The following is an 8,184-nucleotide window of genomic DNA, read 5'->3' as shown; positions in this document are numbered from 1 at the left end:
CACAGTGTTTTCAATGTATTCCAATGGCTTTAGTCACACCATCCAGTCCGTTTCTGGTCAGTTTCTGCACCGAAACTGACTGCATGGTGTGAACTGAACGGAACTGCGTCTGTGTGAACTGGCTCTTACATTATATCATCCCCCCCTCTTTTTTCTTAACCTTAAATAAGGACAAGTGTGTTGCAGTGCGTTTTTGTTGCATTTAGGTGCATTCCGGTGTGTTCCAGTGCGTTTTACAGCGTTCCAGTACAGTCCAGTGCAGAAAAAATGCAACATGTTCTACTTTTTTGTGTGGAACTGGAACGCATTGGAACTGCAAGCACTGGTGTGAACTATGCCATTGAAAACCATTATAACCTACTTTCCATGCGTTTTTGAAGCTGAAAAAAAAACGCACTGGATTGCATGTGGTGTGAACTGGCCCTAAGGGCCGGTTCACACTATAGAAATGCAGTCCAAATGTGTTCCAGATTTTTGTGATGCGTTTCAGTGCATTTTTTCCCTCTTTTTCTTAAACTTAAATAAGGACATGTGCGTTCCTGTGCGTTTTTGATTCTTTTTACAGCGTTCCAGTACAGTCCAGTGCAGGAAAAATGCAGCATTTTTTTCTTGGAACTGGAACACACTGGAACTGCAAGCACTGGTGTGAACTATGCCATTAAAAACCATATAACCTACCTTCCATGCGTTTTTGATGCAGACATATACCACACTGGACTGCATGTGATGTGAACTGGCCCTAAATTTTTTGTGCTCAAAAGCTCCTCTCCTGAACAAGACTGCATTTTCCCAGTGCGTTTGTGGGGTTTTTTTCCACGCGCATTTTCAACGCTTTTTAGGCCTGGTTCACACCTGTGCGTTTTCAGTGCATTTTCAGTTTTGCAGAAACGCACTATTTTTTGGGGATAGGTTCAGGGACTTTTTAAATCCCCGCAGCAGATTGCATTTTTTGGTTCTAGCTTTGCTGAAAACGCACTACTGTCCATATGGGTCACGTTCACATCTCTGCATTTGCCACCGGTGCGTTTTTGGTCGGGGACTTTTTTTAGCCCGCAGCAGGTTGCGTTTTGGTTCCATAGACTTCAATGGAAATGCAGCAAAAACACAGCAAAAATACACGCAGTTCACTTTTTGATGCATTTCTGCTGTTTTTGCTGGTTTGTCCCACATGGCAACAGACACCTCCAAAAAACGCAAAACACATCAAAAATACATTACAAATATGTCAAAAAATTCATGTAGAAAAACACAAAATGCACCAGGAAAACGCATCAACCGCAACCAGCATAGGTGTGAACCAGGTTTTTGCTGCGTTTTTGGGAGCTGTCTGTTGTCATGCGGGGGGGGGGGGGCGAACCAGCAAAAACACAGTGGAAACTGATAAAAAACGCAGTGCCTGCATTTTTGATGCGTTTCTGCTGTGTTTCTGTTGAAGTCTATGGAACCAAAAACACAACCTGCTGCAGGCAATAAAAAAAATGTGTTCCAATAAAATGCAGAAACGCACTACAGTCCATTTAACATGATTTCCTATGGGTCACATTCACATCTCTGCGTTTTCCACTGGTGAATTTTTTGGAAAGGGTCAGGGACTTTTCTCCCCCGCAGCAGGTTGCCTTTTGTGCTTTAATAGTAACGCATTAGAAATGCATCAAAAATAGATGCAAGTGGTGATGAAGTCGCCCCAAAGTAGAGCAAGAACCTTTTTCTAAGTCACTGCGACTTGAGCCGCACTGATTAGAACCGTTCCATAGCAGTAAATGGGGTGCGACTTGTCATACGGCTTTGAACTCTCAAGCCGCATGACAAGTCGCGTCAGTGAACCGAGCCTTAATGTGATAGGAGTCCACAGTTATAATGGTGAAGTGGTAGCTAAAAGGACATAGGTGATCCGCTGTAGAGACAAAAACGCAACAAAAAACACACTGGAATGCATCAAAAAAGTGTCAAAAACGCGCATCCAGAAAAGTATCTGGACTGCGTTTCTATGATGTGAATTGACCCTGAGGGCCAGTTCACACCACGTGCAGTCCAGTGCATTTTTGTTCTGCATCAAAAACGCATGGAAAGTAGGTTCTATGGGTTCCAATGTCATAGTTCACACCAGTGCAGTCAGTTCCAGGGGAAAAAAAGTAGAATATGCTGCATTTTTCCTGCACTGGACTGTACTGGAATGCAGTAAAATGCATCAGAAATGCATTGGAATGCACTAAAACGCATCAAAAACACACTGAGCCCTAGCATAGTAAAAAAAAAAAAAAAAAACAGGAAAAAAGTAGAAAAAAAGCATCTGGAAATGCATCAAAAACGCACCGGAACGCATCAAAAACACGTTAAAAACGCATATGCAGAAACACACCCGGAACTGATCTGGAGTGCGTCTCTATGGGCTGAACTGGCCCTGAAGGATTCTCCTCTCACTTCCTGTTGTGGCTTTGGGACAGGAAGCAAAATCTCCCCAATGGGACACAGATGGCAGAAAAAAAAAAAAAAAAAACACTGACAGGGGTTATAACCCTTCATTACTCTATCCAAAATGCAAAAAAAAAAATGTTTTTCCTATAGTTCTACTTGAAAATGTAACTAGAGGCAAAAAAGTGAAACATTGTGAACAGGAAGGCTTTTTATTAACCACTTAACCTCCGGAAGGTATTACCCCCCTTCATGACCAGGTCATTTTTTGCTATTTAGCACTGCGTTACTATAACTGGTAATTGCGCGGTCATGCAACACTGTACACAAACAACATTTATATCATTTGTTTTCACACAAATAGAGCTTTTCTTTTGGTGGTATTTTATCATCTCTGGGGGTTTTTTTGCGCTATAAACAGAAAATAATTTTTTTTTTGTATTACTTTCTGCTATAAAATATATCCAATAAAAAAATTAAAAAATAAATAAAATATTTCTTTATGAATTTAGAGCAATATGTATTCTGATGCATGTCTTAGGTAATAAAAAATCCCAATACGTGTACATGAATTGGTTATAGCATTTACAAACTTTGGGCTATATATGTTATGGTGTGGGGGAATGTAGTGGCGACTCCGACAGGAAGCAGTGCACTGCGCTTTACAACGCATCCAACTGTCATTTTTTTCAACTTTATTCGGTGTGTCACACACTGACGTGGCGCTGATGTGTGGTGCCATCCAGTGCATTGCAGAACAATGCAGACGTCACATTTTTTGTGCACATCACACCAGTGCTGCGGCGTTAATGGGCCACACAGCAATTGTTTTCTATGTGCCCTAATTGGGATCTGTGTTTATCAAGTGTGGGAAGCCACATGTGGCAGCACAGGGGTTTAGTGGTTAGAAATTCAGCTTAGCAGCACTGGGGTTGTCAGTTCAGATCCCAACCACAGAACTACCAGCCTGCAGTTTGCATGTTCTCCCTGTGCCTGTGCGGGGGGTTTCCTCCGGGTACTCCGGTTTCCTCCTACAGACATGCTGGTAGGTAAACTGGCCCTAGTATGTATATGTATGAATGTGAGTTAGGGACCTTAGATTGTAAGCTCCTTGAGTACAGGGACTGATGTGAATGTACAACATATATGCAAAGTGCTGCATACATTGACGGTGCTATATAAGTACCTGAAATAAATCAATATAGTGTGAATGAGCCCTTCCACTAAAAGCATGCAATAAATGCTAGCTGTCACAGTTGCTTGTGTTCTTTGTCAAGCCATTAAATGTCAGGTGCCATAACTAATCACATGTGCAGCACCATGGCAGATCAAATAGACCAGGGATATGCAATTAGCGGACCTCCAGCTGTTGCAGAACTACAAGTCCCATGAGGCATAGCAAGACTGACAGCCACAAGAATGACACCCAGAGGCAGAGGCATGATGGGACTTGTAGTTCCGCAAAAGCTGGAGGTACGCTAATTGCATATCCCTGAAATAGAGGCTATAATGGCGGCTTCCTTTGCTGTAAAGGTGAAAAGCATTTAGTTCCACTTTAAGGGCTGGTTCACACCACGAAACGCACTCCAGATCCATTTCTGCGTGCACAATCCAGGTGATTTTTCTCTTCTTTTTTTTCTGTATTTGTAATTTTTTTTCCACTGTACTGGGGTCCGGTGCGTTTTTAATGTATTCTAGCACATTCCACTGCAATGCATATTACCGAGCTCCAGTACAGTGGAAACTGACCGAACTGGCGTGAACTATGACTTTGGAAACCATAAGGGCCAGTTCACACCACATGCAGTCCGGTGCATTTTTTTCTGCATCAAAAACCACATGGAAAGTAGTTTATATGGTTTCCAATGACATAGTTCACACCAGTGCAGTGAGTTCCAGGGCTTTCCAGTTCCAGGGGAAAAAAAGTAGAACATGTTGCATTTTTCCTGCACTGGACTGTACTGCAATGCAGTAAAACGCATAAAAAATGCACCAGAACACATTAAAAATGCACCAGACCCCAGAACAGTGAAAAATAAACAGAAAACAAAGAAGGATAAAAACATCTGCAATGCATCCGGACACACATCAAAAACGCACCAGAGTGCGTAAAAAAAACGTTAAATACACACATGCAGAAATGCATATGGAACAGATCTGGAGTGCATTTTTGTGGTGTGAACCAGCTCTATACCCAACTTTCTATACGTTTTTGATGCAGAAAAAAAAGCACCAGACTGCTTGTGGTGTGAAGTGGCTCTAAGGGCTTGTTTTAGGGATCAACCGATATAGTTATTTCGGTGACCATACGATAGCGACATTTCGCCCACCTCTCCTGCCGATAGCCGATATTTTTTGCCGATATTTTGTACATTTAAAAGAAAATTTTTTTACACTGTCATTTTGCATTTTTTTTTTGCTTTTGATCACTGTAATTGCTGTCACAAGGGATGTAAACCTCTGTCACAACCTCCCTTGTGACAGTAATAGGCAGTGACAGGTCCTCTTTATGGAGAGATCGGGGTCTATAAGACCCCAAACCCCTCCTCTGCACTTCAAAGTATTCAAAACATCAAGATCTGTGTTTTTGAATATTTTGTATTTTAAAGTTGGCCCCTTTAAGATGCCAGTAATCCGGCAAGTGATGTTATGATATCGCTTTTGGATTACTAGATCCGAGACCCGAATAAAACATCGGCTTTGTTCGGATCTTCGGCCAGCCGGTGGACAGGCCGGCTGGTTGCTCGGGACTCCCGATGCGACAGGAGAGCCCGGGTGAGCGGCGGAAGGCGGCCGGAGGGGGGGGGGGGGGAGACATCCCCTCCCACTGCTTGTAATAACAGCCAAGTTATTACAAGCAGTCACATCGGTTGTTATTCCAATAAAGCCGATCGTCTGCTCTGAAGAACGGTAGCGGCACATCAGCACTGCAGTTATCCTGTCGCATGGCACCGCACACCAGACGCTGCATTGTAAACGACAGTTTAATCTGCTTTATTATTTAGGGTGATGACACAGACAGCTTTTTTATTTCGGCTGATTTTATTCAAGCAATTTGTCACTAAGATTTTTTATGGGATTGCTAACAGTGACATTTTTAAAGGCATCTGTCATTCTGTCGCTCAGTGATCGACATTTATCAGTGTCTGGGCTTGCAAAATTGAAAGGTTGCAGCAATCACTATTCTGAAGGACAGCGATTTGTAGCAGAGCACAACCCAATATTGGTGCGAATCAACAGTGATTCTAACGATGAAAACGTTAATTGCTGGCATTAACAATTTGCAGCAGCTATAAGGCTCTGTTCACACTTGTGTGACTGGTCATGTGACTTTGCACACATAAAGTTGCATGACAAGTCGCAGACTAATGCCGTGTACACACGGTCGGACTTTTCGACCGGACTTGTCCGACCGACGCCGACGGACCACATCTGGCGGACAATCCGATCGTGTGTGGGCTTCACCAGACCTTCAGTGGACTTTTCCAGTCGCAAATCTGACGGACTTTAGATTTGGAACATGCTTCAAATCTTTACATTGTAACCCCATCGGACCCAGAAATCCGCTCGTCTGTATGCTAGTCCGACGGACAAAAACCCATGCTAGGGCAGCTATTGGCTACTGGCTATGAACTTCCTTATTTTAGTCTGGTGTACGTCATCACGGTCGAATCCGTCGGACTTTTGTGTGATTGTGTGTAGGCAAGTCCGGTCGTTAGAAAGTCTGTTGAAAGTCCGCCAAAAGTCCGTCGAAAGTCTGTCGAAAGTCTGTCGGACGGGCTTGAAAAGTCCGACCGAGTGTATGCGGCATCAGGCAGGCCATACATGGGTCAAATTTCGAAAGAATTTTCGTTCGGTTTTTGCACCATTAGTGGGCTGCATCAACAGCTGATTTTCATGCGGCTATCGAATTTGAGTAATCGGACATGTTGGAAATTTTTTTTAAAATGAACGATTTTCTAATCAATGATGGGAGAATCGTGCGAGAAATATGATCGAAAAAGAAATGTGCATGTGCAAGAAAAGAAAATTACCGGAAAGAAAAGAAGATTCCCGGCCACGAAAATTCTTTTCTGTAGCAACATGAGGTGAAATTGAAGGCTTGGTTGGTCGAACTTTGAACTCAAGGTTGCTTATGCAACTGAAGAGCTACTGGGGTTCCCGTTCATTACGATATACGGACGGGTCACACACAATTGTTTTTATGACATTCTTCTGCAATAAAATATACCTACCTGCTTGCTCGCTGTTTTCTCAGGCACATCGCCGGCATAGTCCCTGTGTGCTGGATTACTGTGCATGAGCAGGAGTGACGTCACCCGGTCAATCAAGATGGCTGAAGATTGGCACCCAGAAGAAGATGCCAGTGCCAGCGAGGGACGGAGACTGTTGAAGGTAATGTTTAACTCTGCTTTAGGGCCTCATACACACTGAGCATTTACCCCATGTACACTATATTACCAAAAGTATTAGGACACCTGCCTTTACACGCACATGAACTTTAATGGCATCCCAGTCTTAATCAGTAAGGTTTAATATTGAGTTGGCCCACCCTTTGCAGCTATAACAGCTTCAACCCATCTGGGAAGGCTTTCCACAAGGTTTAGGAGTGTGTCTATGGGAATGTTTGACCATTCTTCCAGAAGTACATTTGTGAGGTCAGGCACTGATGTTGGACAAGAAGGCCTGGCTCACAGTCTCCACTCTAATTCATCCCAAAGGTGTTCTATCAAGTTGAGGTCAGGCCAGTCAAGTTTCTCCACCCCAAACTTGCTCATCCATGTCTTTATGGACCTTGCTTTGTGTACTGGTGGGCAGTCATGTTGGAACAGGAAGGGGCTCCATCCCCAAACTGTTCCCACAAAGTTGGGAGCATGAAATTGTCCAAAATGTCTTGGTATGATGACGCCTTATGAGTTCCCTTCACTGGAACTAAGGGGTCAAGCCCAACCCCTGAAAAACTACCTCACACCATAATCCCCCCTCCACCAAATGATTTGGTGGAGCGTTGACATAGCAGATTGTCACTTTGCCTATACAGTCCACTCGTCTGCAGTACAACTCTTTACCTCTCAAAAAAGCGAGTACGTGAACAACACGCAGGAAAGAAAACAGAGAGAGAAGTCAGGATAGCCCTTCTAGTGACGTAGAACTTGTGAAAACATTGAGATAAGATCGGAGGTCAGCAATGAAAGGTCCTGTATTGCTGTCATGATCCTTTGAAAAAGCCATTTTTAGCACAAAACTTATCAGAGATGACCCTTGTTCAATAAACAAGAAGAGTTGCTGCATCCCGGAGTGCGGTGATTTATTCTCTTTTCTGGCTGATTTGCCAGAGTTCAGCGACCTGGACCAGCACCCACCACTCACTTTGGGCGCTACACATACTGTATCTTCTTGTGCTCTCATGGCATCTTTACTACCACTTAAAGACCGCGATACATATACATTATATGTTGTGGCTATGAAGTAGTTAATCGGGGTTATGACTCAAATGGCTAAAGCTGTCCACCATAACCCCAGTATTTTTTTTTTTCAGCCAGCAATTCTCTTTCTCATAAAAGCAATACAAGCAGCTGATTAGCCACTAGATCACTGAAACACCTCTCCCGCTAGTGTTTATCGGGCTTACCGTTCTTACCGGCAAGCCCGGGAAATGATCCAACGGTTCACACAGCTGGTCACAGAGGTGAGACCCCTCTACCCCAGAGCTGCACTTCCCTTTCCTAAATGTAAGTTTGGATATTGTTTTCTAAATAAACTTGGTTACTT

General features: G+C 43.4%; 1 protein-coding gene across 1 annotated transcript in view; it reads right to left on the bottom strand.

The window, feature by feature from the left end:
- SLC38A5 (solute carrier family 38 member 5) overlaps window positions 1-8,184 on the bottom strand; it is a 147,111-nt gene that overhangs the window by 114,496 nt on the left and 24,431 nt on the right. The gene's annotated exons all lie outside the window — the stretch shown is intronic.

Source organism: Aquarana catesbeiana, linkage group LG09 (assembly GCF_042186555.1).
Source record: "Aquarana catesbeiana isolate 2022-GZ linkage group LG09, ASM4218655v1, whole genome shotgun sequence".
Classification (NCBI taxonomy): Eukaryota; Metazoa; Chordata; class Amphibia; order Anura; family Ranidae; genus Aquarana; species Aquarana catesbeiana.
This window is presented reverse-complemented; position numbering and strand designations above follow the sequence as displayed.